The following is an 8,844-nucleotide window of genomic DNA, read 5'->3' as shown; positions in this document are numbered from 1 at the left end:
TGGGTTTCCGAGGCAGTATCACTACGGAAGTAGGATTGCCCAACCTTCCTTCCGAGGAGTGGCTGGTGGGTTTGAACCGCCAGCTGTCTGGTTAGCAGGCAAGTGTCTTAGCCACTATGCTACCAGAGCTCCCCTAAGAGTAAGATATAAGTAGAATATTTTGACACATCAAACCAGAAAACCAAACTCACTACCATCGAGTCAGATCTGACTCATAGCGACTCCTCCTTGGGTTTCGAGGTGGTATCTCTATGGAAGTAGATTGCCCAGTCTTCCTTCTGAGGAGTGGCTGGTGGGTTTGAATCACCAGCCTTCTGGATGGCAGTCAAATGTCTTAGGCACTATACTCCCAGCGCTCTCAAATAAAATTCAGTTGTCAAGAAATGGTATTAAAACAAGCAGTGTAAATGAGTCCAGTGACAAAATAAGAAGACTGAGTTTAGATAAATGGACAACACAGGTTTGGGAGACCACCTTGATGTATTTTCGTGTCTTCAGTTGCTCTCAGTTATTCATGCAAATGGAATTTGGTAGCTTCTCTGGTGGCATAGTACCTAAGACGTTTGACTGCTAACCAGAAGCTGGCGGTTCAAACCCACCAGCCACTCTTCAGAAGGAAGATCGGGCCATCTACCTCCATAGAAATAACATCTTGGAAATCCGAGGAGTCCTATCAACTTGACAGCAATGAGTTTTTTTTTTTTTTTTCTTTTTTTTTAATGCTATTCAATATAATTTTTGGTTAAGGTAAAAAAAAAAAACAACACTCTTTTAAATGTATATTAATGAAAGCCACAATATATGTATGTGTAATATATATACAGTCAGCCCTCTATATCTGTGGGTTCCACATTCACTGATTCAATCAACCACGAATCGAAATTATTGGTGGATGGGAGGTAGCAATTGTGGTCAGAGCAGTTCCTCAAAGGTTAAAAGGGAGCATAAAGTGCTACTTACATAGTATTTTCATTGCATTAGGTATTACAAGTAATCTAGAGATAATTTCAAGTATACAAGAGGATGTGCATAGGTTTTGTGCAAATACTGTGCCATTTTTTAAAAGGAACTTGAGCATCCATGGATTTTGGTGTTCTAGTCCTAGAACCAGTCTCCAAGGATATAAAGGAACATCTCTAGTTTATACTTACAGTGACTTACATTACATGTAAATAGTTTTACTCTAAAGTATTTGAAAACCCAGTGTAAGGAAACTTGTTAATACCATCATATGTCTAATTCTATTGGCAAACGGAGATAATTGATCACTTTTTTGAAATAAACCATTCCTTAAGGTGACTGTCGTTGTGTGCAGTTAAGTTTTGACTCACGTTGATTCTGTGGTATAGAGTAGAACTGCCCCACAGGGTTTCCAAGGTTGGGAATCTTTACAGACACATTGTCATATCTCTTTCCCTTGAAGTGGCTGGTGGGTTCAAACTACTGACCTTTTGGTTAGCAGCCATGCGCCTGACCTCTGTGTCAGCAGGGCTCCTATTGATAGCCCATGACTCCCTAGTTTGCAGAAAATTTTGTGAAGTGAATACATGACACATTACCAGTTCCAGATAAATAGGTAGGCAGTACATGTTTATTACATAGGCAAAACGTACTTAAGATGTTTTTCTGTTTTACACTTCACATTGTGGCATTTTCTTGGCACATTTGTTAATGGTATAATCTGATATTCTACTCAAACAGCACTTTCAATAAAGATTTATCCAGTCATTTTTTATAAGGATGCAAATGACATTCTGGATATTTTAAATTTGTGTTTTAATATTAGTTTCTTGGATTTTGATCATAGCAATAAAATACCATAGCACAAGATGTTTTAAATGTGGTTGCTGTTAGGTGCCGTCGAGTTGGTTCTGACTCGTAGTGAACCTATGTCCAACAGAAACACTACTGATTCTGCACCATCCTCACAATCATTGCTAAGTTTGAGCCCATTATTGAAGCTACTGTGTCAATCCATCTAATTGAGGGTCTCCCTCTTTTTCGCTGACCCTTTATTTTACCAAACATGATGTGCTTCTCCAGGGCTAGTCCCTCCTAAAAACATGTCAAAAGAATGTGAGATGAAGTCTTACCATCCTCGCTTCTGAGAAGCATTCAGGCTGTACCTCATCCAAGATATACTTGTTTGTTCTTCTGGTAGTCCATGGTATATTCAGATTTGCCAAATGCTATATGACATTTTATCTTTTATAGTATATGTGTAATGTTTTTCAATATCATTATGGAGATGGAGAGAGACAGAAATGGGTGGGAGGAGAAAGAGAATTAAATTGCTATTAAATCTGCATTTCAGTGTTGTGTAGCTATGGGTTTAATATATCTTGAAAAACTCATTATGATTTTTAATATAATATTTAGAATAAGCCAAAATATTTAGTTTATCTAAACCAGTTATGTTCAGCAGCATTTCTGTTCAATGACACCCAATTAACAGCAATAATAACAACAACAAATATATATATATGTATGTATGTGTGTGTATATATATATATATATATATGTATATATATATACATACATATATATTAACTGAATGGTGAGAAGAAAATTTTTCTTATGCCGTGGCTCATTACATGTGTATGTACACAAATTTGCATAATAATTGTAGCTAGCAATTTGGATATTGTAAAATTTCTGATCACTTAACAATACATTACTAAAAGGCCAATGAGACACCCAAGATTTATTTTATATGGACAGACAGGAAGACTCTCACACTGACTCTATCTTGTATAATACACTCTCCTGGAGTTGAGGGAGCTCTGGTAGTATAGTGCCTAAGGCATCTGACTGCTAACCAGAAGAATGGCAGTTCAAACCCACCAAGCTACTCCTCAGAAGGAAGATTGGCCAGTCTACTTCTGTAGAGATACAGATGTCTAAACAAATGCTAGTGATTATAGCCAGAATAAGGAGATCTCAGACAGAGATGTGCTGCTGGAGCAGAGGGTTGCCTTGACTAAGTCTGCCCAAGGCAGACAAAGGACTTATACAGAGGAGTTTGGATTGAAAAGGTAAGAAGTCACTTCCAGGATGAAGACAAATAAAGGCAAAAGAGAGAGCATAAGTTCAAGTCCAGAGTTGAGAAAGCAGAGAATGCCTCAAGAATGATGTGAGGTGCAGTATGTCTAGATTTTCAGGTGAATAGGTGAGAGTGACTGGAGCCAGATTTTAGTGTGCTCTGATGGGAAATCCTATAAACTTTAGACTTTATTCTCAAGGTGTTGGGAAAATGTAGTAACAGTCATGATATAATAGCCACCATTGTGTTGACAAGGAAACTGAGGCTTAGAGAGGTTAAATTACTAACTAAGATCACAAAGCAAATGACTGTCAACATTGGGTTTGAAGCTATACATGTCACATTCCAAAGCTACTACTCTTAATCAGTAGAATACTTTAATGCCTTCTCTGGTAGTTTTTAAGGAGAGGAAAGGTATGCTGGTGAGATCTTTGTTTTATAAAGATACTACATCAATACCATGGAGGAAGGGACTGGAGGAAAGGTGAGCTACAGTAATGTTGTTGTTGTTATGTGCCGTCGAGTCAGACCCGACTCATGGTGACCCCTCCTTGGGTTTCCATAGCGGTATCACTACGGAAGTAGATTACCCAACTTTCCTCCCGAGGAGTGGCTGGTGGGTTTGAACCACCAGCCTTCTGGTTAGCAGTCAAGTGCCTTAGGCAAGGTAAAAATTCATGAATCTGAATAAAAAGCATTGGCAAGATGTAGTTGAGTTTGAAGTTGTGCAGCTCTGATACGACACACAATTTGCAAGATAAAAAGCAAGTCTACCACAATTCTGTATGTGTGTATATATACACTCACACTCAAACAGGGAGAGAGCCAGGCAGAGATGTGTGTGTGTGCACTAAGAGAAATATGCAACCTCTAGATCAGAGAACAGACTGTTTACTCATAGAGCATCTTAGCAACTCCAATTTGTCATATTCCAGTTCTCTATGAAATGAGGGCCAAATATAGCTACACAGGAAGGCACTGCATCAAAGGAGAGGGACTTCAAAATTATAAGACTAAGAGCTTATTAGGGTAGCTGGCACATCTACCCCTCCTCCTTTTCAAGTCTGCCACTCTTCCCTCCCAAGAGACAGATCCTGTCTGGAGAGAGCAAGGAACAGTCCATAGTTTTTTGTTTGTTTGTTTTACCTTTAGGATGTAGACACATAGTTCTGAAGGAGATTAGCCTTTAAACTTCTTTGGAGGGATTAATTATCTTTAATTACCAAGGCATGATTGCCATTCAGTTGTCCTTTGAACTATGTGCCAGCAGATTTTGTATAGAAAGTTATACTGTGAGTATAACTGTTATACTGTGTATACTGTGAATTTGTTTTTACAGGGTGGAAAGTAACCCTGAATGTGCGAAATTATAAAAATATTCATGGGACTTTGTCCCCCACATTGGTATGAATGACTTATTGAAAGTGGATAGAATTTCCACACCTTTACAAGACATTGTTATCAGCTTGTCTGTCACAAGTTGAAAGCGTTTGAATGTGTATATTGAAATGGACAGTGGTTGAGGCCACATTATCTATAAACTTCATTTTGAAAGCTATTAAACAAATTATCTGGGTTATCCAAGTCTTGATGGCACATAACAACAGCCCAGATATGTAGGGTATTACTTTGAGTCTCAACAATTTATGTTGAAAAGAATCCTATTTCTTTTTATTTTGAAAGTTTCTGGGAAAATACTGATTAATGGTTAATGGAAGGACCAAAGAACCCTGTTATTATTAATAAACCCAAGAAATTATTATAATTTTAGGACTATAAAAACATATCTCTAGATTAAATTTCATATAATAAATGTTTGCTTTGTATTTGTAATTTTATAAAGAGTTTTCTGTATTTTAGCTGCTCATGCATTTCATAAGCTTTTCTCTAGAACATATAATGGCTCTCAGTTCTGTTTTTCTCAAAAAAAGACAAGATGTGAAGACAAATTCCTTTTGTGTATTTCAAAGGAATTGTCTAGGCAGTACCAAAGAAAAGAAATCCAATAACAGTTTTAAATCAAGAGCACACTGAACCAACCTGACTCTGACATTTTGAGAGTTTGAAAATGGTTACCAGTTTCTAGTATAATACAATCTTTTATTTCCAACTTTTCCTCCTTCTGGGTCATTTTATTTATTTATTTATTTATTTATTTATTTATATTTATTTATGGCACATGGCTTTGGTGAAGGGATAGGTACAAGAGAGAGACGTAATTAAGAATGACACTTCCAAAAGCCTTCAAATGCTGGTATTTGACATAAAGTAATTTTCCATACATGGTACCTACAAAATGAAGCTGTTAAGGGTTGTGTGTTTTTTTCTCCCTCCTTCTCTCATGACCAGAGATGTAATTAGTCTCAATTCTATCACTTATGTGCCAGAGAGAAGATGGATATCAATACCAAAAAATCAAGAAGTGCAGCTTGGTTGAAGACCAGTTCACTGTATAGATCTTACTTTTTATTTTTCACATTTTTTGAAGGATATAATAGCAATAAAAAGTTGTTTTAAAATCAAAAGTCCTATTTTTCTGCCACCATACCATAGCAATTTACTTTTCTGAATTACCTTTTATTTTATGCATGTATATTGTTTGTGTGCATGTTGTTGTTGTTGTTATGTGCTGTGGAGTTGGACCCGACTCATAGCGACCCCTCCTTGGGTTTCTGAGGCAGTATCACTACGGAAGTAGATTGCCCAACCTTCCTTCCGAGGAGTGGCTGGCGGGTTTGAACCTCCAGCCTTCTGGTTAGCAGTCAAGTGCCTTAGGCACTACGTACCATTTTGCAAAATACCTGGAACATGTTAATTACTTAACATATCTTTCCTGTTGGGAGCTCTGGTGGTGTAGTGCCGAAGGTATATGACTGCTAAGCAGAAGGCTGACAGTTCAAACTCACTAGCCACTCCTTGGAAGGAAGATTGGGCAATCTAGTTCCACAGAGATAGTGCCTTGGAAACCCAAGGAGGGATTGTTATGAGTCAGAAATGACTAGACTCAATGGCAGTGAGTGATCTTTCCTATTAACATTATATTATATTATATCCACAGCTGGCCCCTGGCAGTTTTCTAACTGATGATATTGAATTTCTCTATTGTCTCTTTCCACACATGCAGTTTGATTCCTGTATATTCCATTTAGTGAGGTCCATGTGCATAGTCACCATTTATGTTGTTGAAAAAAACTTATTTGCAATGAATAACTCCTTGGTCTTGCAAAATTTTATCATGCAATATCTAACATTATTTCTGTCAGCAAGGCAGTATTTTTCAACAGCGGATGCATCTTCTTTGTTTTCCAGCTTTTGCATTCCAATCACCAGTAATTATGTATGCATCCTGATTCCATGTTAGGTCAATTTCAGACTGTTGAAGTTGCTAAAATCTTCAATTTCTTCACCTTTGGCTTTAGTGGTTCGTGCAAAAATTTGAATATTGATACTTTGATCATGTTAATTGGGAGGACCATTCCCTGGAGAAGGATATCATGCTTTGTAAAGTATAGGAGCAACAAAAAAGGGGAAGACCTTCAATGAAATGGATTGACAAAGTGATTGCAATAATGGGCTCAAGCATTGTGAGGATGGCACAAGACAAGACAGTGTTTCATTCTGTTGTACATAAAGTTGCTAGAAGTTGGACCTGAACTGATGGCACCTAACAACAACAAAAACAACATATCATCTACTACTTGTCTAAGTTTGTTGTACTGTAGTGGCTTGCATATTGGTGTAATGCCAAAGAGGAAGAAACTGAAGATTTTTACCAACTTCTACAGGCCATAAATGATCAAGAATGCAATCAGGATTCATTGATAATTACTGCGGATGCCAAAGTTGGAAAAAAGAAGGATCAGCAGTTGGAAAATATGGCCTTGGTGATATAAATAATGCCAGAGATTGCATGATAGGATTTTGAAAGACAAAGGCTTATTCATTGCACATATCTTTTTTTCTACAACATAAGTGGTGATCATACATGTGAAGCTCACTGGGCAGAATACACAGGGATCAAATCGACTACATCTGTGGAAAGAGATGATGAAGAAGCTCAATATCATCAGACTGGAACAAGGCTAGAGGCCAACTGCAGGACAGACAATCAGTTGCTCATATGCAAGTTCAACTTGAAGCTGGAGAAAATTAGAACAAGTCTGTGAGAGGCAAAAAACAACCATGAGTATATCACACCTGAATTTGTAGAGACCATCTCAAGAATAGATTTATGCATTGAACACTAATGATCAAAGACCAAACATGTTGTAAGATGACATCAAGGACATCATCCATGAAGAAAGAAAAATGTTATTAGACAGGAAAGAATGTAGAGACCAAAATGGATCTCAGAAGAAGACTTGAAAACTTGCTCTTGAATGAAGAACAGGTAAAGCAAAAGGAAGAAATGATGAAGCGAGAGAGCTAAACAGATGATTTCAAAGGGTGTCTCCGGAAGACAAAGTAAAGTGTCAAAATGAAATGTGCAAAGACCTTAGGTTAGAAAACAAAAGGGAAGCACATACCTGATGTTTTTTTCAAGCTGAAAGAACTGAAGAAAAAAAATTCAAGCCTTGAGTTGCGATATTGAAGGATTCTATACGCAAACTATTGAATTATGCAGGAACCATCAAAAGGAGATTGAAGGAATACACAGAGTCACTGTAGCAAAGAGAAATAATTGGTCAGTGTTCAACCATTTCAGAAGATAGCATATGGTCAGGAATCAAAAGAAAAAGGTCCGAGCTGCATTGAAGGCACTGGTGCAAAACAAGACTCCAGGAATTGATGTAATGTCAATTGAAGTGTTTCAACAACAGATGCAACACTGGGGGTGCTCATCCATCTCTGCCAAGAAATTTGTGAGATAGCTACCTTTCCAACCAACTGCGTGAGACCATATTCATGCCCATTCCAAAGAAAAGTGATCCAACAGAATGCAGAAATAATTTAAAAATATCATTAACATCACATGCAAGTAAAATTCTGCTGAAGAAAATTAAAAAATAATTGCAGTAGTACATAGACAGGGAACTGCTAGAAATTCAAGCTGCATTCAGAAGAAGATGTGGAATAAGGGATATTAATGATGATGTCAGGTGGTTATTGGCTGAAAGCAGAGATTACCAGAAAGATGTTTACCTGTGTTTCATTGAATAATGCAAAGGGATTTGTGTGGACTATGGATAACATTGTGAAGAATTCAAGCTACATGCTGAGCAAATAATATAACATTGTTTTCCATAACAAATTATGGGTAACATTGTGAAGAATTCATGCTTTATGCTGAGCAAATAATATGAGAAGCTGGACTGTATGAAGAAGAATATGACATCAGAATTGGAGTAAGACTCATTAACAACCTGAGATAGCTAAATGACACAAACTTGCTTGTTGAAAGTGAAGGGGCCTCAAAGTATTTACTGATTAATAGCAGTAGCTAAAGCAAGTGGAAGAAATGACAAGATAAAAGAGCTGAACAGAAGATTTCAAAGAGCAGCCCGAGAAGACAAAGCCAATTATTATAATGAAATGTGCAAAGATCTAGAGTTAGAAAACCAAAAGAAAAGAACACACTTGGCATTTCTCAAGCTGAAAGAGCTGAAGAAAAAATTCAAGCCTTGTGTTATAATATTGAAAGATTCTATGGGCAGGAAACATCCAAAGAAGATGGAAGGAATACACAGAGTCACTGTACCAAAAAGAATTGGTTGATGTTTATCTATTTCAGGAGGTAGCGTATGATCAAGAGCCAATGGTATTGAAGGAAGAAGTCAAAGCTGCACTGAAGGAGTTGGCAA

This window comes from Orycteropus afer, unplaced genomic scaffold, assembly GCF_000298275.1.
Source record: "Orycteropus afer afer isolate SDZICR_OR568_19922 unplaced genomic scaffold, OryAfe1.0 scaffold00190, whole genome shotgun sequence".
Classification (NCBI taxonomy): domain Eukaryota; kingdom Metazoa; phylum Chordata; class Mammalia; order Tubulidentata; family Orycteropodidae; genus Orycteropus; species Orycteropus afer.
This window is presented reverse-complemented; position numbering follows the sequence as displayed.